Consider the following 25,855-nt stretch of genomic DNA (forward strand, 5'->3'; position numbering starts at 1 on the left):
CCAATTTTTGGCCTGTGCTTGAGCCCTAGCTGGGCAACAAGTCTCCCCCCCCTTTTCACCCCCCCCCATCCCAGGCAGGCAGTTCTAGCTACCTTTAGGGCCCTACCTCATCTGGGTAGTTGCTTGTGGAGGTAGGTAACGGCTGGTTCCAGGCATTCAACCTCTCTCTTCCCCCGTATTTGTGGACAAGGGGAGTTGGTGGTTTCTTGGGGTCCCCCCCACACACACTGTTACCCCGGCTATAGGGCGGGGCTGTTAGTTCTTGCAGGAGCACTTCACCGGTGCACCCCCTCCTCTCTCTTAGTAAAATACACCCCTGGTTGGTGGGTTGTTTAGAAAGCTCCTTGGGCGCTCGTTGTATTATACATTGCTATCTGGTGATTTGTACAGAATGGCTCCAAGGAAAGGCCAGGGCAAGTCGAAGGGAAAACAGCCCGCCCGCCCACCCCGGGGGCGGGGCCGGCAGGGTACTCCAGCCGAGGAGCCTGGCCAAGGAGAGAGGGCGAGGCTCGCTATCATGAGCCAGCTGGATGCTTTAGAACAGGATAGATTGGCTACGGGCGCTCCCATTTGGGGGGGGCGTCGCCGGGCCTCCGGCCGGTCGGCGCACCCGACTTTTGAGGCAGAAGTGCTTGCACGTCTATCTGCTTTGCAGGGTGGGCCACCTGAGCCGGAATCACCGACGGTACCAGACCAGGAGGAAGATCCACAGGAAGGTCCATCAGGTACGGCGTCTGGTAGGGGTGCAGCCGGAGGTAGCGGGCAGCGGACCTCTGGAGGTGCTGGCTTTTTTCCTGGTGATGGTGGTAAGTCTCCTCTCCTGCCAATTCAGGGGTGGCCATGGGGTCCCTTTCAACTTCCTCCCCCCACGGTGGCCCCGAGTGGGGCGGCCTGGGGTATGGGGCAACTGGGAGTAGTTGCACAGCCGGGTCCTGTCCAGCCTTGGGCTTGGGGTTTTCAGGGAACTAACCCACTCCCCTGTCCGGTCTCGTCCACAAGCGGCCAGTTGGCAGGCGCTGCGGCGCCGCCCACGGCCCCTTCAGCACCGCCCGCATCGGGCATTTTGCCATGGGGCGGTCAGCAGTTGGCGCCTCAGAATAGTGGGTGGTTTTACCCCCCCAACCCATATGCTAGTATCCCCTTTCATACCCTTCCATACGGCGATACCTCTCTGCCGTTGGGGGATCATTTAACGGCGGCCACGCGTGAGAAAATCCTCCGTGGCGAGTACGTGGACGTTTTCGGTCTCCTTTTCAGAGAGCTCGAAAAGAAAAGTAAAGATGAGCTCGATGATAAGGAGAAGGAAAAGCTGAAACGTCAGAAGGTTGATAGGTCCTGGGCGAACTGGTTGCCTGGATTTTTGATTTACGCCGGAGTAATCGCGAGAGCGCAGCCGGCTCGGGCGGCGGCCCTTTTTCAGTACATAGACATTGTTTATAGGGCATATACGGACTTCGTGGGCGCAGCTTGGCTGCAGTACGACGAGGCTTTCCGTATGAGGGCCGCCGTCAATCCAGGGATGCCGTGGGATCAAATAAATCAGCAGCTGTGGCTACAGCTGATGTCCCCGGCAAAACCAAATGCCGGAGACAGGTCTGACAGTGGCCATCTAGTGCAGAGGTTGCAGCAACAACAGTGCTCTACAGGGGCCTGTGACACCTCGGGCCAGTCAGATCAGTCCCGGCTGTTATGTTGGGAATTCGCATCCAAGGGTGCGTGCCCCAGGAAACCTTGTAAGTTCCGGCATGAGTGCCCGCTCTGCAGCGGGGCCCACGCACTTTCGGCCTGTAGCAGATCTACATCCAGACCGGGCGGTAGGACCCAAGGGGGCAGCGGCGGCGGGCAGCAGCCACCTGGAAAGGGGGCCCCGCCCCATCCGCCCGATGGCACTTCGCCATCCGGCACATGAGCAGGTGGCGGGCTGCGGCCGGCTGCACTTATGTGGCTCTCTGGTCGCCTACTGGTGGGTGGTGGGCTCGTTTGGGTGGTATTGTTTTATGCTGACCGCTGTCTTGTCTTTTCAGATGTTGGGCTCGTGGTGAGTGACGTCGGTTCTCATCTGCGGGCACAGCACGGTTTTCTGGTTCCCTTTTTGCCGACGGTCTCCGGTGGGCCCCGGCTTGGCCTCAGTGCGGGGCTACCGTTTTGGCTTGGTTGTCTGGGGCTGTGCTGGCCTGGGATCACGCCCCTGCTGTTCTAGTAGGCTGACCGTTCGGCCAGATGGTTTTTATTTTCCGAGTTGGGCAACCGGGCCTTTTAGTGGTACGGCAGGGGGTTCGGTTGGCTCTGGGCCACCCGGTGGGGCGCTAATGCCTAAGCAGAGGCTTGGCATTGGCGGTGGCTGGAGGAGGTTTGGCCACAGGGTTTCCAGGGGAGCACCTATGGCCTAGCACCGTCGGTGCGGTGGTCTGCAGGAACCGTAGATGGGCTACATGGCTCAGTGCGGGGAATGCAGATCACAGGGAGCCTCACCTGGTTGGATCTTTCCATGGGGATCGATGCCAGCCCAGATGGTGATGGCTGGAGGCCTGGCCGCTCAGCTACAATCGAATACGGCGGGCTTGTGCTGGGGGCAGGGTGGCTCGCCCTTTGGACAAGGCGGGGTCCAGGTGTTGACCCCAGGGCTTGTCTGGTTCAGGTTTCACCCCCTGCCAGTTACAGGTTATGTGTTTAATAAAGCGGCCCGGTTTTAAACCCAATTCCTGTGTCTGCCTCTTCATTCCGACTGGGGGGGCAATGTCCGGCCCCTCCCAGCCAAGCCGGCTCGCCGGCGCTCAGGCTGGGGGCCGTTTTTGCCGCTTCGGAAGGAGGGAGGGGCAACATTCACACCACATACGGGTGTTTGCTGTGGGCGCGGAGCCGGGGCTATATAAGCCTCGGCCCCCGCCCCCTCTCCACGCAGTTCCTTTGGCTCTCTGCCCGCCCACCCGTCCCTTTCGGTAGTACAGGTGTATGCCGGTCGCCTTATTAGGGGCCAGGTAGGAATTTTTTCATCTCCACGCAATTGGCTATTGTGGGGGTGTTTTTTGCCTACCTTGTACTGCCGGTTAGGTTAGTTTTGTTATTGGTAATGGTTAAGGTCGCAGGCTGGAGGAGGTTTGGCCACAGGGTTTCCAGGGGAGCACCTATGGCCTAGCACCGTCGGTGCGGTGGTCTGCAGGAACCATAGATGGGCTACACGGCTCAGTGCGGGGAATGCAGATCACAGGGAGCCTCACCTGGTTGGATCTTTCCATGGGGATCGATGCCAGCCCAGATGGTGATGGCTGGAGGCCTGGCCGCTCAGCTACAACCCGAATACGGCGGGCTTGTGCTGGGGGCAGGGTGGCTCGCCCTTTGGACAAGGCGGGGTCCAGGTGTTGACCCCAGGGCTTGTCTGGTTCAGGTTTCACCCCCTGCCAGTTACAGGTTATGTGTTTAATAAAGCGGCCCGGTTTTAAACCCAATTCCTGTGTCTGCCTCTTCATTCCGACTGGGGGGGCAAATAGTGTCATAGCTATCCATACATTTATTCAACAGCATGAGGAACATGGAAGTTGAGTTAGAGGTATTGTGTTGCCAGCTCCTTTGCTCTAATAAGTTTGTGCACATTGCCCTGCCAGAATGCAGAGACACAGACCTATCTCAGCTACTGCATATTCATAAGAGAGAGAGATGGGCTGGAAAAAAAATACCTGAGTTGGTTATGGTGGTACAGGAGCTTGGCTAGAATGAGAGTGCTGGAAACATTGTAGCAAAGCAGTGAGATCCACACTAATCACTATAGACATTTGGTCATGCCACAAGCTCAGCAGATGGTTGGCAATGCACTGGAAATACAGTCCTTCTTGGCTCCCACCCTGCTGGATGGCTGTGTGCATAGTGATAAGGAGACTCAGTGACAGTTATTACTTGTGTCCTTGTGTCTCCTTGCCTTTGTTTCATGATTACATCAAAGAGCAAGTGATAAACAGAGTTCTGTATGTGTTATTTGGTCAGCTCCCTCTTCACACCAGAGAGCCACACACATGGTGGTCTACTCCTGTTGGGACACATCCCAACACTTATCCCTTGATGGGAGCTGCAGCTGAACTATGCCTGCTCTGTCTGCTGAGCTTCTCCATGGGGCTCAGAATATGCAAGACAACAGGCATCATGAATAGTTGGTTAAGAGTAACACAGACCACAATGGGGTGGATGGTATGGCCTCTGGATATTTTGCGGAGTACACAGATTGTATCCAATATTTCCATGCTCTGGCTTCCCTGTGTTAGTCTGATGAACTGGGTTGAGTATAGAACAGTCAATAACTCCCAATAACAGTTTGATGTAAGTGACTGGATCTCCTCAATTCCTACATGTATGTTGATTGATTGATTCGGATTGTAACTGTAATCTGTTACATAGGGCACAGGGTGGGGATCTTCAGCCCCAACCTGTGTATTCCATAATATGATAAGAGGGTCTTACTCCTAGCATTCATCAGGTTCTTTGTTAACCAATTGTTGGGAGCATGTGCCTAACACTGAGATCGCAAGATAGGTCACAAGGTTGCTGTTGATATACTGCTCACACTGTTATGCAACAGTCTCTTTGCTAAACTGATAGAGGTGGTCTTGAATTTGGTGCTGCTGCCCTAAGGTTTTGTTGTCCTACTCAGCCACATGATATTTACATTAGGGGTCCCACAGAGATCTAGTTTATCCACCATGCTGTTTAACATCTATATAAACCCACTGGGAAATACATGCAACCAATATGCAGATAACACCCAACTCTGGGTCTCCATAACGACTACATGGAAGTTCTGAACAAACTCCTGGTGAAGTAATGTTGTTCAATGACAAAGCTGCTTGAAGACTGAGGAGTCATCTAGTCATGGATGGGGCTGTACTCCCCCTGAGGGCACAGGATCATACTTTAGAGGACTTGCTGAATTCTGGCCTACAGTTGGGAGAAGGGCTGTGCATTCCTGCCATTTTAGCGATATCCGGAAATAGGAAATTCTGATTGGCTTATACAGCCTAGTATCAGCACTGTATTATTTCTTTAAATCTTTATGAATTATAAAGTATAACACTGGCCCAAATGATGCACAAAGACACAGTTTTCCTGCCTCCTCTCACCTGAAGTATAATATCAGTTTCCTCAGTCTTCAAGCAGCTTTGTCACTGAACAACAATTTAGATAATTTTTGATAGATATAGATACGTATTAATAGATATAGATAAAAATAACTCATCAATGTGATGGTATGATTTTTCCAGGCAGCTATTAATTGCTTTTATATTAAACATTTTGAGGGCCCTAAATGGGTAGATTGGCACTGTAGAAACACAACAAAAATGAATTACAGAATTAGATCATTGGATCTCTTATTTTAGGGTAAGTACCTAAGTTTTTGTGATGTGTAGAAGAATTCAAGACTTTGTGATTTACTTACCTAATGATCTGTACACCATGCTTGTTTCGACAGTCATCTTGTTTAGCCCGTAAGCAGTTTACAGCAGGGATGTTCAGAGTGGCTTTAGATGAAATGTGACTGTTCAGCATCTTTTAAAATTAGGAGAGTGTTCTGAGTGTGCTGTGTAATTGTACTGCTGTGTAAAAATGTTTTTTAATAATAATGATCATCTTAGGGTGGAATGGAGTGCTTTCAATTAAGGTTTCTGGATAGTAAACTAAATTGTAGAATGGCAATGTTATCTGAAGGCTTCATTAGTTTGTGAATGTTGCTGAAAGTTTAAATTATCCACACCTCTCGGGAAGTAATGCTTTATGGCTACAACCTATTTCCTCTGAAAATGTTCTACTGACCTACACTAATCTAGAGTAAGCTATTTTGAGGTCATAACCAACATGTGGCCCAATTCTAAAACTCACATTAAGCATTAATGGTGAAACTTACATTTTGAAACTAATTGTAACCAGAGAAGTTTCTATTGTTTATATTCATTATTACCTGATTCATACTCTGACAGTGTCATTGCCCCCCCAGGCGAAATAACGAGGCAGACAACAAGTTGGGTTAAAAGGGGCCACTTTTATTAACTTAACGGCAAGGGCAAAACATGGGAACAGGACAAGCCAGGGGTCATCCCGACCACCTCCTTGACCTGGAACTGGGCGAGCCCCCTGAGCCCCGGGTGTGAGCCAACCAAACGGCTCAGACCCGGCCGGCCCGGCAACTTGATCACCGCTCACCGTAGCTCCGCCATCCCCACAGGCAGCAGCCTGGGATGCGGACGCTCACCGCGTGCCGGGATCCAACAGACTCCCTGGAGCCAACCTTGGGCCGTACAGCTTGCGGTTCCCCAGGAAGTCATGCACCAAATGGCGCGCTGCTACGGGAGCTCACCAATCCCCAAAACATAATGCCCACCACAAACTGCCAGTGACCAACCTATATAACGGCACCGCCATTCCAATTGCCAACACCAGACATCATCAGTACAGGGTAGGCAAAAACACCCCCGGACAAGGCCAATCGTCCGAGGGCGAAAAATTCCTACCCGGCCCCCGAAACAGGCGACCAGCCTCTGCCTGAACTGCATGAAGGGCGGGCGGGCGGGCCGAGAGCGATTTTCCAACTGCGTGCTAGGGGGGCGTGGGCAGCCTATTAAGGCTGCCCTTCGCCCCCTCCCTCCTGAGCTAATCCATTGCCTCGGATTCGCGCGGGGAGGCAATGGGCGGCCCCCAGCCTCAGCAGTCGATGGACTGCTCGGCTGGGAAGGGGCCGAATTGCCCCCCCAGGCGAAATAACGAGGCAGACAACAAGTTGGGTTAAAAGGGGCCACTTTTATTAACTTAACGGCAAGGGCAAAACATGGGAACAGGACAAGCCAGGGGTCATCCCGACCACCTCCTTGACCTGGAACTGGGCGAGCCCCCTGAGCCCCGGGTGTGAGCCAACCAAACGGCTCAGACCCGGCCGGCCCGGCAACTTGATCACCGCTCACCGTAGCTCCGCCATCCCCACAGGCAGCAGCCTGGGATGCGGACGCTCACCGCGTGCCGGGATCCAACAGACTCCCTGGAGCCAACCTTGGGCCGTACAGCTTGCGGTTCCCCAGGAAGTCATGCACCAAATGGCGCGCTGCTACGGGAGCTCACCAATCCCCAAAACATAATGCCCACCACAAACTGCCAAGGACAGCGCCAAGCCTCTGCTTAGGCAGCTGTGCCCCAAACTAAAAAACGACAGCCCTTGCCGCAAGTCATTTAATAACTCGTTGCCCCCTTTCAACAAATGCGCCCATCTCACTATATAATTCTGGCATATCGGATGGAATCGAAGGAGGAGACGTAATCACCAAACCGCCCACAGGGCCAAGCGCAATGCACGGTTGGCTTATCTACGGCGCGCTCCAAACCTTAAGGGTCCCAGGCCGTCCGCTAACCCGGCACGGCAACATGGCCAACCCAAGGACAAGGACGCCCGGCCACCGTTTTAGATCAACGCCAGGTCCGACTGGGCCAGACTCAAAAGGGGGGCCCTGCCCTTAATCAGACCCGCCTCGTTACCACCCAGATGAATTACAATAATCTGCGGTGGAGGGTCAGACAGCTCCCCGAACAGCGTAGGTAGGAGCCCAGGCCACCTCAATCCACGTCGCCTTGCCAGGTGATCACAGCTCAGTAGCTCAGACCCCCTTGTGAACCAACGGTGTCAGGCGGGCCTGGCGTGCCGCCCAACAGACAAAGCTGTGGCTGCGTCTAAGGATCCACTCATCGTCAGCCGCAGCCCCTAAAAGAGAAAACTGTTAGAACTGGAAACAATAGAAACACCTGGCGCGAACATCAAAGGCTCCCTGCGACTAAGGGAGAAGCAAAACTTGAAAAACATAATTGCGGGACATTAAAACCAACTCATTCCACAACTGCTTAAGAACCCTCCGACGTATGGGGCTGGGGCCCTTTTGGAGGGTGTTGACCAGTACCGCTGCCTGACCGCTCATTAGGCCACCTCTGTTTTGATCTGGTGCAAGCCGCGGAAGCATGAGGGCCAGCACAAATCGGGCACTCGTGCTTATATTTACAGGCCTTCCTGGAGCACGAACCTTGGGAGGTGAACTCCCAACAAAGCAGCCGTGGCTGCACCGACTGCCCGTCGGAAGCGCGGGCGCCAGAGGAGGTCGATACTACTGTCTTTTGCACTAAATGGCCACTGTCCGATCGCTCCCCAACATTTGGTTTTACGGGCGCCATGAGTTGCAGCCAAAGCTGCTGGTTAATCTGATTCCACTGAAGGAAAGGATTAACTGCCGCACGCATGCGGAACTGCTCATCATACTGGAGCCACGCCCCCCCAGCAAAATCATTGTACGCCCGGTATATTATATCGCAATACTGAAACAATGGAGCGGCTCTCCATGGCTGGGCCCTGGCAATGACCCCCGCATAAATGAGAAAACCGGGGAGCCAATTAGCCCACGTTCGGTCGACCTTACGACGCTTGAGCTTCTCCTTATCCTTCTCGTCAAGCTCGTCCTTTGATTTTTTTTCAAGGTCTCTATATAACAGGCTGAATACGTCCACGTATTCGCCTTTCAGAATTTTTTCCCTGGTTGCTGCCGTGAGATGGTCGCCAAGGGGCATGGCAGGATCCCCAAAAGGGACAGCATGGAAATCCAAAGAACCGTAAGGCACAGGTGGGTGAGGTGGGAAACCCCAGATTGTACCATGCTGCCCGGGCCACGGAAGAGCCGCGGCCGGGGCTTGCTGCCATCCCCATGGGGGCACACACACTGCCGGACCCTGGCCGCCCGACCCGAGACTGCTCACATAACTATCGCTGCCAAGCGCTGCACCCCATGTAAAACCAGACAAATCAGGCGTGGGCACTGCAGAAGAAGTGCTCGCCTGCAGCAGAGAACTAGAGCCCACCGGTCGCCCCGGCAGTGACCCGGCCCCTAAATCATTGACCCCTACACCTTGGGCTCCTCCCACTGGCCTCGAAGGCGGAGCTACATTGGGCATCCACGGGCCCCATGGCCATCCCATTCCCTGCTGTGGCACGGAAAACTTACCATCCCCAGCAGTCGGCACCACCACCACCGCATCGGGCTCATCAGACTGCTCCTCTTCCCGAGGCGCTCCTTCCTTTGGCGCACCACCACTTCCTTCGGCTCCCTGTAACACAGAAAGGCGAGCCAGCACCTCCTTCTGGAAAGAGATGGTGGCCGCTCTACCAGGCCCTAACAAGCCGGTGGCCCTCCTGGCGGGGCCCGCCAGACCCCTGGCCCCCTCCAGGGCTGCCAACTGAGCCATAATGGCCTGCCGTGTCAGAACCTCCTCCCCCTCCTCCTGCGGTGGTAATTCTGGTAGTGGTCTCTTGGGAGGACGCTTGGCTGGCTGTTTTCCTTTTTTATTCCCCTGTCCCTTCTTGGGACCCATTGTTGTTGTTGGTGTTATTTATTTATTATTATTATTATTTTTATTTTTTACAACCCAGCACAAGCCTTCCCAGCTAAAATGCCGGGAGTGGGGAGGTATGAGGGAGAGGGAAATGACCCTAACACAGCACCCCGACGGCTATACCTTCCTGGTGTGTGTGTGGGGGGGAGCTGCACCAGGCTCCAAAACCGGCCTACTATCCCCTTTATCAGGCCTGCTAAAGGCGCTGACGAACAAAATGGCAGGAGGGGGTGATGGGCGATCAGCAACAGGCCCTTAAGCACTGCGCCGCCCCACCAGCGCTACCGCGCTAACCGCTGAAGCTGTGGGCCCACCCCAGCCGGAAGGCCCGCCAACGATCCACAACAACGTAGGGGGGGGGAACTGGGCGCCAAGCGCCACACCCCCGCCGGGGCTGATGACGGGCCCGAAGAAAAAACCTCCCTGGGGACTCTCCGTGACCCGCGGAGGCCGCCGCAAAACAAACCGCGGACGCACCGGCCTGCCTGTGAGTCAGGCAACAAAGAGGAGGGGGGGGGTTGGGCGAGCCAAGGGGCCCGCAGCCCAAGCGCCCTCAGATAGGAGCAGAAAAGGGGGGGAGGGGGGGGCGTGCAAACCGCTCCTCCCGAAGACGCGGCCGAAACTCCCGCCGCTGAAGGCTGCCGCGTTGGACCGCCGCACCCCGCCGATCAGCTGTTCGAGCAGGCAAGCCGCTCCTCAGAAGCTGTTCCAGGGGGTGTGAAGCACGCCGACGCCTCGCTCCCGACGGTCCCCAGTCAGCCGATAGGAGACTGAACCGTCCGAGAGCGATTTTCCAACTGCGTGCTAGGGGGGCGTGGGCAGCCTATTAAGGCTGCCCTTCGCCCCCTCCCTCCTGAGCTAATCCATTGCCTCGGATTCGCGCGGGGAGGCAATGGGCGGCCCCCAGCCTCAGCAGTCGATGGACTGCTCGGCTGGGAAGGGGCCGAATTCTGAGCACTATTGTTATATTTCTTAAACCATGAGTTTAGAAGGGAAGAACTGTGTTTAAGGTGATACTGTAAATGACTGAAAAATGGTTAGTGGAGGCATATTATAGTTAATATTGCTAAAACTAAGCAAACCTCAGTTGTACAACTGTTTGAGACCAGTTAGCTGCTTTGACTTTCCTAAAAGTAGATGGGAATATATGTGATGTAAATAAATATATTAACCATTTGAATCTGATGACCAGGAAACTTTACATGAAGAGAGTTAACTAACCCTAATTCAGCTTAAACTGTAACAATATACAGACAAGTTTGATTTTATAGTCATAAAAAGTGATAGCAGCAAAATAGAAAACTCTCATTTTCCTAATTCAGAAAGGTGACAGACTTCACATTTCTGGGATCCAAGATCACTGCAGATGGTGACTGTAGCCATGAAATTAAAAGACAATTGCTCCAAAGGAGAACAGCTATGGCAAACCTAGGCAGTATAATTAAAAAGTAGAAACATCACCCTGCCAACCAAAGTCCATATAGTCAAAGCTATGGTATTCCCACTAGTAATGTATAGCTGTGAGAGTTGGACCGTAAGGAAGACCGAGCGCAAAAGAATAGATGCTTTTGAGCTGTGGTGCTGGAAAAGAATCTTGTGAGTCCCTTGGACTGCAAGAAGATCCAATCAGTCAGTCCTAAAGGAAATGAACCCTGACTGTTCCCTGGAAGGTCAGATGCTGAAGCTGAAGCTCAAATAGTTTGGCCACCAAATGAGAAGGGAGCACTTGCTGGAGAAGACGTTGATGCTGGGAAAGACAGAAGGCAAAAGAAGAAGGGGATGACAAAAGATGAGATGGCTGAACAGCGTTACTGATATAATCAACATGAATTTGAGCGCACTATGGAGGATGGTGGAAGACAGGAGGGCCTGGCGTGACTTGGTTCATGGGGTTGCAAAGTCAGACTCGACTGTGCGACTGAATAACAACAATTTGCAAATCCGCTTGGCAATTAGGCTGTAAGGGGAGATACTTATTAAAACAACTGAGTCCAAAATAAGATGGGGCTAACCAAGGGGGCCTTGGCTGGAGGAGGAGGCACGGTCCCCAAAGTTGTTCCCCAAAGAGAATGTAGACTCCCTTTGGCAATCAGGACCTCTCAATAATTAATCAGAGTAGTTTTAGTACAAATTATTCAGGCCTTCTGAGTAATAATTTAGCTTTCTAAAGAACTGAGCCCACATTAACATTTCTCATTAAAAAGTTCCTGGTCCAGAAATGTCCCACGACAAGTACCTGCCTGGCAAAGTAACTAATACTTTCTCAAACACAAAACACCTTTCTTCAGTTTCCATGTCAGAAAACATGCCAATATTCCCCTGAGTTTGGAGCATACTTGTTAGCCCACCTAGATAGAAGTAGGGAGTATACCGTACTTGTTAGTTTACCTAAATCCAGCTTCTCTTTCTCTAAGCTCCAGTGGGAGGGAGGAATCTCTTTCACTGGCTATATAATCCAAAATTTGGATGAAGAATTAAGCTTTTTCCTGTGCAAGACTGTTTTATGATAGGGATCATCCCATTCTTGGAATACATTACATGCCCCTTGTTTTACTGCTCTTTTGGATCTCTGTTTAGATTATTGCTTGGGTTACTGCGTTGGACTTTGGCAACACATGTTTATAATTTCCTCCAAGCCACCCATGCATTCTGTCATCTGTCATGATATTATATGGATCTTAACTCCTTACCCACTGCCTTTAGAACTGTTGGCTGCCCAGAGGCTTGGGACCTAGGCCCAGAATACTTGGACCAGTACCTGGAACAGATTGGTAGCTATAAATCCCTGCTCTTTGGCCTCTTGTCTATCCTCTTCTTGAGTGATACAAATTGTATTTTACCTATGGGCATTTATAACATTTCCAACTTAATATGTGCATTTAGGATAGTTGCATCTTAATGTGTGCTCTATAATGTTGATACATGAAATTATTGTACTGTATGTTTAGCATTATTGTGACTGCTTGAATGTGTTAACTATTGACTTTGATAAAGCCCCTTCTATGCCCATTTTTAAATTGGAACTAAGTGACTTAATTTGGATCAAAGCTAAATGACTTAATCTGGAGGTTAGGAAAGCTTTCTGACATTTATCATTCCACATAGTGTGCAAAATAGAAATGCTCAGGAAGATGTTTTTTATAAAGGCAATATGATCGCAGTTTTAATATCTGTGAAAAAATGCACAATTTACACTGCAATGTTTATTGCATCATATTGTTTTATTTTGCTGTTCTCTAATTTTGCAATCCAGTTTTCATTAATTGCAAGTATTATATTGCTTTTATTGCATTTTCACCTAATTGTGTAATTTGCCTTCGGTCTCATTGAGGAAAGCAGTGTAGGAGTGAATAAACAAATCTATCTCTGACTTCATCATACTGAAGATATCAGCGCTTTTCCAAGCTTGCATTAGAAACTGCATCACTTTATTGAATAACTCCATGGTTGCTTGTGTTGGGTGTACAGTGGAACTGACAGCTGGTGGCTAGTACTCAGCAAGAGACTGGGGGCAGAGACATGGGGGTGCCATTACATTTAACTTGCAAGTGACGTCATGATGTTCTCTGCCATGCTATCAGTGCAACAGTGATTTTTTTTTTTGGCTAATTCCCTCCCTTTCTGTCATACTGAGTGGCAGCTGGGATCAGGGGCTGCCGACAGGAGGTCTCTTGCTATAGTGAGGAGACATAGCGGCCCTAGTACACAGATGGGTGTAGAACCAAAGCCAGATACTCCCATGAGTGAGGGGTCATAGCAGGAAAATATTCTTTCTTTTCCTTAGTATCCCAGTGTGATTTCAGGCCAAATTGGAAAGTGTACCACATTCACCTGATCTGACTACATTTTCCCCTCTGATAGTATTAGCTAATGCTTAGCCTAAGTAAGAGCTGATATCAGAAATTTCTATATGTTCTAAATTCCACAGATCTAGTTATGAAGGTCTTGACTAACCCTATCTGTAATGGATTCTGTCCAATCCAATGCTCCCTCTAAGCTGCAGAGTCTTGTGAGCAAAAAGCTACTTTTTGAGCTATTGGCATTAAAGTTGTGAGCTCTGGGGTCATCCTTCCTGAACTAAAGCAAAAATGTGTGAGCTGGAGGCTGAAAATCTGTGAGGTAGATCACACCAACTCAGTTTAGAGGGAACCCTGCTCCAATCTCTTTTTCCACTAGATTGCCAGGGCCACTCCTACCATAAGACTCAAATAGAGTGCCCTTGGGGAGGAGAATCATCCAGCAGGCAGCATAATATCTGGTTTGATGTTACAGGGTCCCTTAGAAATTTCCACCTTTCAGCTCTGGGATGATCTGCCACATCTCTGCTGCCCTTGAATACCATAGGTAAATGGGTAATTTCTCCAGTCCTTACTTCTGGCAAAGTCTTCCTTTTGCATGAGTTCGCCTGGTGCCTGGAACTGTTTCTGGATCCCAGTCCTGATAGTTCTGCTTTGCAATTAAAGATCCACTTACCACTTGACTCAGAACAGTCTGTGTTGTTGTTGGAGCTCTCTGAAGCTTAAGAAGCATTTGCAGTGAAGTCAAGTGTACTCTTCAGAACAGTGGTACTTGTGGCTTTTGCTTTCCTTATCTGACTCTTAAAGACTATCAGAATATTTCTTAGATACAAACAATAAAAAATAGAAACTAGAAGAAGAAACTCCACTTTCTTCACTTTTGAATTTTCTTAATGAGTTTCCAAAAAATCACTGACTCTTATGGAGCACTGTGATTTCCATTCCCAGTTCATCCTTTGAACTGCTTATTTATATTTAAATGATCGTTTCAAGTGCTCCAATAATCACTAGGATTATCTTCAGTTTAGTCTTGCATAATTGTTCCACTTCATGACAAAGCAGAGCAGAGTCCCTTATACTTTGTTACTTACTATTTTCCTCCTTTTTCTTTACTGATGTTTCCCTCTTACAGCGTAGTAGTACTGATATCCATCATAGTAATGGTTCATTTTGTGTATATCATTTTTATTTGTGACAATCTTTCAATCTCACCAAATGTTTGCATCATATTCACATTCTCTTTAGTTTATTAGTTCTTTAGTATCTTTCTTTACTTTTTTGAATGTTTCCTGTAGAATACGTAAGTTATTTGGGCTATAATTATGCAAAAATGCCTGCCTCAGATATAGCCTAAAGCTGTTTACCTTACCTAATTCAGATGTTCCCAAAGGCTGCTGTTATGGTAGGCAATGTGTACTGTTTCAATTTTCAGTTACGACAACTTTTAGAGGGAAAGTATAGATCATATGTTACATTTCTGATGGTACCTCACAAACTTTTAATAAAATATCTCATTATGATAGTGTTGCAGTCTAAATGAAAACAGAGATGAGAAAAAAGGAAACGTATTATTGCTGATTTTTGAAAAGCAGTTAGAAGGATTGTGAGATTTATGTTTGTGAGTTGGAAACTGAAACCAATTCTTCTGTTGGTCTGGCCTGGTTAATTGTGAGTCACTTGGTTTGTCTTAGTGGTAAGTGCAGAATTGTTTTGAACCATATGTAGGGTTGCTAGGCACAGCCTCACAACCATCGAAAGTCCACCGGGGGGGGCATGCAGGGCCACCATCAGTGATTATATGATGTCACTTCTTAGGAAAACTTGGAAGTTATGGTCATGCCTCTCTGGGAATCAATGGAAATCCTACAATAAAACCATAGAGTTTCTGGAAATTCCTACAGCATGATGCAAGTTCTGGGTTTTTCCTGGAAATGACATCATGCCATCAGCCCAACAGTGTTTTTTTATTTATTTTACAGAAGACCTAGCAGCCCTATTTGTGTATCCTAATAATATTCAAGAGCTAGTGTAACTTTTCCTACTAGACATTTTCTGTAAAATCTAAATCTTCAATGTGAATCAGATACCTTTATTTCTTATATTTTCCTACAGCTTTGTATTTAAAAAAAAATCCCATTAGCAAATTTCAGTCTCTTACCATTGAGATATTATAAAGTATTTAAGAATAATTATTATCTTTAGGATTTTTATTTTTGGTGTTACTTGCAGCAGAACCTTTTAAGTGTTTTGTAAATCAGTGGGGAAAGCAATGGCAAACTGCCCCATAAAAAGTTTGCCAGGAAAATGTTGTGAAAGCGACATTACCCCAGAGTCAGAAATGACTGGTGCTTGCACAAGGGACTACCTTTTAAAATCAGCTCTAGATTCTCAAATTTGCTTTCTGTCTGGATCCAGCTGTTCCTGAGCCAGACTAGGAGCTGCACTTGACAGCAAGGCAAAGAATGCCACCACTGGGCCCCTCCCTGCCAAAGCCCAGGCTGGGACAAATACAACTGCCACATCCCTTCCTGCTTTAATTATGTGCACTTTTGCTGTTCATGATTTGATTGAATAATCAAGAGAAACCCAATCCAATTATATATTTTGCCACTCTGTATTTTGGTTTTATGTTTTTATGTATTTATATGCATTTTTGGTGTGTGTGTATGTATATGTGTGTGTGTGTATTGTGTTTTATATTCTTTTATTAATATTGTAAGTCACCTTGAGCTCTGTAGCATAGAAAGGTGACTAATAAGTGTTTTAAATGAATGAATAAAATAAATGACTAATTTATGATTTTCTATATTACTATAGTTGATGCTTGGAATATTTCAAATTATGTTTTAAGAGCTATATGATGTCTTGTAAAGTGTACTTCTTGCAGACTGCACTTCTAGTGCTATAGAAAGAAACTCACAAAAGATTGTAACTCAATGTCTGTGAGTAGGAGTGCTCACATAAGATGTTCCTTGCACATTAAAGCTGAACTGCAGTAGCTCACCACCTCTGCTTTGTATTAAGTACATATTGGGTTTGCACCTTACAGAATTAACTATTTTTTAGTTTGCATTATATTAGGGCCTAGGGTTGCCAAGTCCAATTCAAGAAATATCTGGGGACTTTGGGGAAGGAGCCAGGAGTCTTTGGGGTGGAGCCAAGAGACACTGGGGTGGAGCCAGGAGCAAGGTTGTGACAAGCATAATTGAACTCCAAAGAGAGTTCTGGCCTCACATTTAAAGGGACTTCACACCCTTGGAATAATGGAGAGGGGCACCTTCTTTTGGGGCTCATAGAACTCTACCCCCAGGTCCAATCTTTTTAAAACTTGGAGGGTGTTTTAAGAAGAGACACTGAATGCTATGCTGCAAATTTGGTGCCTCTACCTCAAAAAACAACCCCCTCAGAGTTCCAGATACTCGTGTACCAATTCTCCATTATACCCTATGGGAATCATTCTCTATAGGAAATAATGGAGTGCCCAGCAGACATCCCCCCCTGCTTTCTGATGACTCTGAAGAGGGGGGAGGGCCTCCAAACCAGGGAATCCCCTGCCCCCACCTGAGGATTGGCAACCTGTGTGGGGCCTGGAGATATCCCAGAATTACAACTTATGCCCAGACTACAAAGATGAGTGCCCCTGGAGAAAATTACTGGCTTAGGAAGGTGGACTTTATGGCATTATACCCCACTGTGGCATAATGTCCTCCCCAAGCTATATCCACATATCTGAAGGAACTGGAGAGATCCAAATTAGGTTGATTATTTCTGATACACAGACATAGCAGAATTAGTCATTGTTTAAAGTAGGCTGCTTTTTACATAAGAACTTGAGTAATTTGTTGTCCAGGAATTCATGAAGAAACATGAAGTGGGCTGAAGCCAGACAGCTAACTCTGACTCTTTCATACTGCATAAGTAAATATTTTTGAATGTAAGAATGATCAACAGGACTCAAAGCAACTCACATACATTTAAAACCAAATGAAGAAGAAAAAGAGATTGGATTTTTATCCCACCCTTCACTACCTGAATAAGTTTCAGAGTGGCTTACAATCTGGATGAGCCCCAGGGTCGTCCCACAACCTTTCCCTGTCCAGGTATGGGCGAGCCACCCTGCCCCCGGCATGAGCCACAATGATGTGGCTAATGTCAGGCCAGCCAGATCAAAACTCAGCCTCCCCCAACTTAGGCCTTGATCATCCAGAAGGTGGCAGTTTAGTGGGGAGGCTTCACTTACGATCCACATTGTGCAGCATTGAGCCATACAGCCCATCTGCTGCTCCTGCAGATCACATGCACTCAACTGGTGCAGAGTCCTGGGTGCTCACGTCAACTTCAGTAACCTTTTCCTCCTTCTGCCAAGTGACCAACTAACTTAACATATAAAAATGACCTTAATTTCCCTACCTCTACCAAGCAGTACAAGATAGGAAAAAAAACACTCCACCGCCAGCCAATCAGGTGACAGCAAAAAATTTCTTACCTGGCCCCTAATAAGGTGACCGGATAAACCTGTACTACTGAGGGAGGGTGGGTGGGCCGAGAGCCGAAAGCAACTGAGTGGCTCAGGGCGGGGCTGGGGCTGATATAGCCCCAACGCTCCGCCCCTCGTTGGATCCCCAGATGCCCAAGAAGGCGCCAGCCTCCTGATCCTCCAGGACAGCAAAAGCGGCCCCATAGCCTATAGCTGCTATTGCAGCCTGGCTGTAGAGGGACCAAATTCTTGGGTTCATTCACACTACTAAATAGCATATTAAATAATTCATACTAAATAACACATTCGTCAACTGAATTTTTGTTATTCCTACACAGTAAAAATCAGGTTACAAAACACATTACTTAGTGTAGTGTGAATGTATCCCTTATTAACCTATGTGGGCAAAGTACCTGTAATCCACTGCTCTGATTATCATGACACATTGGGTAGAGACAATCCTACAGATGAGTATCAGCTCTTGAAGGGCTTTAAAGGTAAATAGCAGCACCATGAATTGAATATGGAAGCAAATTGGCAGCCTGTTTAATGATCTTGAACTCAGAGTGATTTAAGTAGTCTAGCTGCTATATTCTGTATCAATTGTGGCTTCCATGTTATCTTCAAGGCAAGCCTTGCAAAGACTTGCTGTTATTATTATGCAGACATTTTTTCACCTGTTCTGTGTTGTCAAAGTGGACAGGTATCTTTTCCTGGTAAGCCCCCCAACTAGTTGGCAGGAGAAGGGTAGGTTGCCCAGGATAATTGGCAAGCACTCTGAGACATCTAGTGTGATGGGGGGAGGGTGTCCACAGCAGGCCATTACATGCCTTGAGGCAGGGTGTACTGTGAAGGAGTTCCCTTGGAGATATTATCCCTTGGAGATATTCCGCCTTAGACCCCCACCAGTCCGGCTTTCGTCCAGGCCATGGGACAGAGACAGTGCTGGTCGCCTTGGTAGATGACCTCCAACGGCATCTGGATCGAGGCGGCATGGCGGTGCTGATGCTGTTAGATCTGTCGGCTGCGTTTGACATGGTCGACCATCGGCTACTGGCCCGCCGGCTCGCCGACATGGGGATTAGGGGGTCGGCCTTACAGTGGCTCTCCTACTTCCTTGATGGTCGGGGACACAGGGTGGCAATTGGGGGAGAGCTGTCCCGGAGGCACCCACTAGTGTGTGGAGTGCCACAAGGGGCAGTTCTCTCTCCGATGTTGTTTAACATCTACATGCGCCCCCTTGCCCAGATTGCTCGGAGGTTTGGGCTTGGGTGCCATCAATACGCAGATGACACCCAGCTCTATCTACTAATGGACAGCCGACCTGACTGCGCCCCAGAAAACCTGGACCTAGCATTGCATGCCGTGGCAGGTTGGCTCAGGCTGAGTGGGCTGAAGTTGAATCCAACAAAGACGGAGGTCCTTTGCTTGGGTTGCGGTGCCCCGGGAAGGGAAATCCCCTTGCCAGCTCTTGATGGTGTGCCGCTGAAAGCGGCCCACAAGGTCAAGAGCTTGGGGGTTCTTCTGGAGCCTTCATTATCAATGGAGGCACAGATAGCGGCCGCTGCCAAGTCCGCGTTTTTTCACCTCCAGCGGGCAAAGCAGTTGGCCCCCTTCCTGGAGCTCCGGGACCTGGCAACGGTGATTCATGCTATGGTCACCTTGAGACTGGACTACTGCAACGCCCTCTACATGGGGCTGCCCTTGTGCCAAACTCGGCGGTTGCAGCTGGTGCAGAACATGGCGGCTAGACTGCTATTGGGGCTCCCAAGATGGGAGCACATGCAGCCGGGGCTGCACTGACTGCACTGGCTGCCAGTGGTGTACCGAGTCTGTTACAAGGTGCTGGTCATTACCTTTAAAGCCCTATATGGCCGAGGACCTGCCTACCTGAGGGACCGTCTCTCCCCATATGAGCCCCAGAGAGCGCTGAGGTCAGCTGGAAAGAACCAGCTGAATATCCCTGGGCCAAGGGAGGCCAGATTGAAGACCACCCGGGATCGGGCCTTCTCCATTGCGGCTCCACTGCTGTGGAATCAACTCCCAGAGGAGGTACGGGCCCTGCGATGTATAGACTAATTCCGCAGGGCCTGTAAGACCTACCTCTTCAAAATAGCCTTCGCCTAATACCGAGCTAAGAAAGTGCCGCTGGATATGTTTTTTTCTGCCATTGAACTTATGAAAGACTTATTATAGCACCATAATGTTAATTTTAATATAATCTGTAAAATGATTTATGATGATTTTACTGCTATGTATGATTTTATTGTATTGCATTTGTATGTTGTGAGCCGCCCTGAGCCTGCTTGTGCGGGGAGGGCGGGATATAAATAAAAAGTATTATTATTATTATTATTGAATTTGATAGGAGCCTTGTGGCACATCAGGACAGAAAGATAGGGCTGGGCACCTCTCTGCACTTATTGCTGTGCAGGCAGTGATAAGCAAGGCTCACAGAAATGCCAGCTGATTTTGGAGTAGGGCTACCAAGTCTGATGCAATAAATATCTGGGGACTTTGGGGTGGAGCCAGGAGACTTTGGGGGTGGAGCTAAGAGCAAGGTTGTGACAAGCATGATTGAACTCCAAAAGGAGTTCTGGCCACCACATTTAAAGGGACCATGTTCCTTTTAAATGCTTTCCTTCCGTAGGAAATAATAGAGGATAGGGGTACCTTCTTTGGGGGCTCATAGAATTGAACCCCCTAGTCCAATAGTTTTGAAACTTGGGGGGTGTTTTGAGGAGAGGCAGAGAATGCTGTGCTGAAAATTTGTTGTTTCTACCTCAAAGAACAGCCCCCCCCAGAGACCCACAGATCAATTCTCCATTATACCCTATAGGAATAATGGATTGCCCAGCAGACATTTCCCTCCCCACCCCCACCCCGGTTTCTGATGACCCTGAAGCGGGGGGAGGGCCTCCAAACTGGGGGATCCCCTACCCCCACCTGGGGATTGAAAACCCTACTTTGGAGCCAGGGTGACCCTGCCCAAAAGTTAGATCAAGCAGATGCCTAGGGAGTCTTCCCTCAAAATCATCAGCTTATTGAAATAAGCAATGATGTAGAACAGCCATATTCAGTTAAATAATTATATTTTATAAATCATACTAGTTGGACCCATTTTCTGTTGTTGCATGTCTTCATTTAGAGGGGTGCTGGAATGACAAGCATTAACACCTTTACATGAAACTCAGTTGTACATTATATTTAAAATAGTGAATGTTTCTAAGTTCTTAGGGAAACACATTGTATTTGAGAAGGTATGTTGGATTTTTTCCCATATTCAGTACTGGATATTCAGTACCAGCAGAAATGTTGTATTATATGGAATAATTCTTATCAGTGACAGGACATTACACAATGACACATCTGTAAATCATAATGATTTATGAAACAGTTGAAGTCTTGAAATACAGAAAGGTAGATTGTTTAATTTTGCATTTGTCAGTATTGTATAATGCTGTCACAAATGGAGCAGTATACCACTTTTCCACAACTTGTGTTCATCTCGAGTGTACATCCATTTAACAGGCAGGCAGCAAACTTGACAGTTTAATTCTCTGTTAAGAAAATGTTTGCAAACATAATCATATTCATACTGCTGGATAAGAATGTCCTGCTAGACATTTGGCCTGTAACACTATTACATTTAATTTTTACACTGGCATCATGATCTTCTTAACTTGCAAACCAGTTTTTTCTTAGATAGTCATTCTTTTAAAAAAAGAATGATACTGTTTTTATTAATCCCTCCTAAAATTTAGGATAGTCAATAGCTTGACATGTCAGCATAATGTGTATTCATATGAGACTGAAGGTAAGCACATATCCACCTGCTTTTCTTGTATCAACTACGTGACAAAAATTATTGGTCTAGAATAGGGGTGGCCAAACTGTGGCTCAGGAGCCACATGTGGCTTTTTCACACATATTGTGTAACTCTCAAAGTCCAAACAGCACTGTTGGCTGGCTTAGAGAAGGCACTTGTCTCTTTAAATCACTTATCCAAGCCAAGTCAACTGACAGCTTGGAGAATAAAGTTGCTTTCTTTCCACTTCTCCCTCCCTCCCCCCTCCCTCCCCCAACTATTTGCTTCCTTTCCTCCCTTAGCCAAACTCGCTTGGCTTCATAAGTTAGAGAGCCAAAAGAGGAAGGAAGGAAGGAAGGAAGGAAGGAAGGAAGGAAGGAAGGAAGGAAGGAAGGAAGGAAGGAAGGAAGGAAGGAAGGAAGGAAGGAAGGAAGGAAGATAGATAGATAGATAGATAGATAGATAGATAGATAGATAGATAGATAGATAGATAGATAGATAGAGAGGGGGAGGTAGAAAGGAAGCAACTTTAACTTTAAATGCATTTTCCAAGGTACCAGCTGGCTTGCCTTGGAGAAGCGATTGAAAGAGACTAATGCCTTCTCCAAGCTGCCAATGGGGTGATGGGGTCTTTGAGAGCCACATAGTATGTGGGAAAGAGCCACATGCAGCTCCCAAATCACAGTTTGATCACCATTGATCTGGTTTCACATTAGTCCTTCGCGGGGCTTTTTTTGAGCAGGAATGCACAGGAACGCAGTTCTGGCTGGCTTGGCCTCAGGGGGTGTGACCTACTATGCAAATGAATTCTTGCTGGGCTTTTTCTACAAAAAAAACCATATGTGAAACAATGGTAATGTCAGGGTGTGTGGCCCAATAGGCAAATGAGTTCCTGCTGGGCTTTTTCTACAAAAATAGCCCTGGTCCCTCGGAAAGAGTAGAGGATGGGGGGGGGGTAGTAAGAAGCATCCAGTCTGGTGAACTTACAATCAGTAATTTTTGATGCTTTTGGCTAGTTAGTGTTTGTTAGTAAAACTTAGTACAAAGGCAGTCTTCTAGCTTTCAAAAAATGCTTTGTGGATGTTTGTGAGGGTCAGCTCATGGGCTTCAAAACGGAGAGCAGAAGCCCTCCCAAGTACCTGTTCAGAACATGAGTGGTGTGGTGGATTTTTTTTGTTGTCAAGCCACAACTGACTTATGATGATACTGGGGCTATCCAGCTCAGGGCTAGGCTGAGAGTAATGTGACTGGCCCAAGGTCACTCAGCAAGCTTCCATGACATGAGTGGGGATTTGAACCTGGATTTCCCAGATCCAAGTATGACACTTTAACCACTACACCATGCTGACTCTTATGACAGAATAGCATGTTGAAATTTCATTTATTTATTTTTTACTGGCATGATTACATACACAAAGCTAAATAAAGAACATCTCCCCAAAGAATAGCATAACTTTATTGGATTCCCCCCAACCAAAAAAAGATAACAAAATTACATATGGAAACAATACCCTGGAGAAGAAGAATACAAAATAGCTTTCAAAAATTAGTTTGCATAGTACATTAAAATAGATATTAGAAACTAATTCTTTACATTAAAATAGATATTAGAAACCAACACTGAAGTCCTCAAGCGGGCAGAGGTTACAAGCATCGAGGCATTGCTGTTGAAGACACAGCTGTGCTGGGCAGGGCATATCTCCAGGATGGAAAACCACCGCCTTCCCAAGATTGCCCTGTATGGTGAACTTTTCACCGGCCATCGAAATAGAGGGGCACCAAAGAAGAGGTACAAGGACTCCTTGAAGAAATCCCTTGGTACCTGTTGCATTAACCATCACCAGTGGTCTGACTTAGCCTCAGATCGCAAAGCATGGAGGCACACCATCCACCAGGCTGTCTCTTCCTTTGAGAACGCACGCATAGCTGGTCTTGAGGACAGAAGGAGATTGAGGAAGAATCGTACTGCTACAGCACCAACCCCAAATCAGACTTTTCCCTGCAGCCACTGTGGCCAGACCTGCCTGTCCCTCATTGGTCTTGTCAGCCACCAGCGAGCCTGCAGCAGACGTGGACTACTGCACCTTTCTTAAATCTTCGTTCGCGAAGTCAAGCCGAGAGAGAGAGAGAGAGAGAAACCAATATATACAGAAGGACATGTGTATGAAAAAAGAACCCCTAAGAAGAGTAATGGCCACAAGTAGTGGTGTATACAAAAAAAGAAAAGAAACAGAAAAGATTGAGAAGAACAAGAAAGGAAGAAGAGAAGAAGAAGAATCAGATAAGAATAATTGATTTTGCTATAGATAGAGGACAACCAAGGGATTTTAGGTAGATCAAAGATGTAAGTGAGGAAAAGAAACCAAAGGAATTCAGAGTTGGATAAATAACATTTTCACTGTCTACATTTCTTTTCTGGACGTTGAATACAAAGTTTGGATTCAGAGGCACCTTTAAGGCCAAACTTTGGCCTGTTGCTTCAGATCAATGCAGCTACACACCTGAATCTATTTTCTTATCATTGTTATTATTTATTTTATTTCATGAATATTATTGAAAGTAATTCTGTCATATAGAGGAGGGATCCTGACCTGGATAGCCCCTGCCTAGCCTGATCTCATCAGATCTCAGAAGCTAAGCAGGGCCAGCATGGAGGCAGGCAATGACAAACAACCTCTGAGCATCTCTTGCCTTGAAAACCCTACAGGGTGAGCATGTCAGCTGTGAATTGACAGAAAAAAATATAGAGGGGGGGTGTTAAAATATATCTGCCCTGGGAACCATATAGGCTATGTATACCAATAAAGTTCCCCTAGAATGCACCTGCATTCAAATGTCAGAGGAACCTATGGTTTGATTCAAGGCTTCTGAAACAAAGAAGCCTTCAATCATGGGGTGGGGTGGGAGTGTCCAAGCACAGCAATAAGATCCAATGACGTCCATCACCAACGTAAGTTTGCTCATAAGGTCCAATGTAGCCATAGCTGTTGTCAGATTCTCCGATGAACAGAATTCTTAGTGCTGAAAATAATTTCAAAAGAACAAAGGCTTGTAAGGGGAATAGCATTTTTATTATTCAAAATCAGCTTTATGGATCCCAGCCTCTTGGGGCACATAAGAGACTCTGTAGAACTTGGATTAAGTGAAAGAATTACTGTGTAGAGCATAAATAAAAGGGGGGAATGTATGCTTGTTTTTAATTGGTTATGAGGATATCTATCTATCCAGGGTTTTTTTGGTAGAAAAGCCCAGAAGGAACTCAATTGCATATTAGGCCACACCCTCTGACTTCACCATTGTTTCACACAGGGCTTTTTAATAGAAAAAGCCTAGCAGGAACTCATTTGCATATTAGGAAATACCCCCTGAGTCCAAGCCAGCCAGAATTGCATTTCTGTGCGTTCCTGCTCAAAAAAATCTATCTATCTATCTATCTATCTATCTATCTATCTATCTATCTATCTATCTATCTATCTATCTATCTATCTATCTATCTATCTATCTATCTATCTATCTATCTAGAATGGAGAACAGATACAATTCTATGCATGTTTTCACTGGCCCTGACCAATGTGCCTCCAGATTAGCATGGGTTCCCTTCCTCTGAATTTATTGTATAACATTAATAAAGTACTTTGTGAGCTTTCCTAAGTAATGCTAGTAAGCAGGCCTTTTTGTAGTAAGATCTCCTTTGCATATTAGGCCACATACCCCTGATGTAGCCAATCCTCCAAGAGCTTACAGTAGGTCCTGTAATAAGAGCCCTGTAAACTCTTGGAGGATTGGCTACATCAGGAATGTGTGGCCTAATATGCAAAGGAGTTCCTGCTACAAAAAGGGTCCTGATGGTAAGTTTACCTTTACATTGGGACAAACAAAATTTCCCAACTTCAAGTATAGGCCAACGGGGTCTGAACTTGCTGAGAGTGAGAGAGGAAAAGACCTTGGAGTTGCAGTGGATAACTAAGTCAAAGTATCAGCGCAGTGTGCTGCAGCAGTGAAAAAGGCAAACTCTGTGTTAGGGATTGAGAATGAAATGGCTGATATTACAATGCCCCCTGTATAGATCTATGGTGCTGCCTCATTTGGAATACCTTATACAGTCACCATATCTCCAAAAGCACATTGTAAAACTGGGGGGCGGGGGGGAAGAGCACAACAGGTGGCAACCAAGATGATTAGGGGGTTGGATCACTTTTCCTATGAGGAAAGAGACAACTGGGGGTGCATGATAGAGGTTTATAAACTTATGCATGGGGTAAAGATAGTTGTCAAAGAGAAAATTTTCTCCTCCTCCAAAATACCAAAACTTGAGGGCATCCAATGAAGTGAATGAGCAGTAAATTCAGGACAGACAATAGGAAACACTACTTTACA

The sequence above is a fragment of the Heteronotia binoei genome, chromosome 9 (assembly GCF_032191835.1).
Source record: "Heteronotia binoei isolate CCM8104 ecotype False Entrance Well chromosome 9, APGP_CSIRO_Hbin_v1, whole genome shotgun sequence".
Lineage (NCBI taxonomy): Eukaryota > Metazoa > Chordata > Lepidosauria > Squamata > Gekkonidae > Heteronotia > Heteronotia binoei.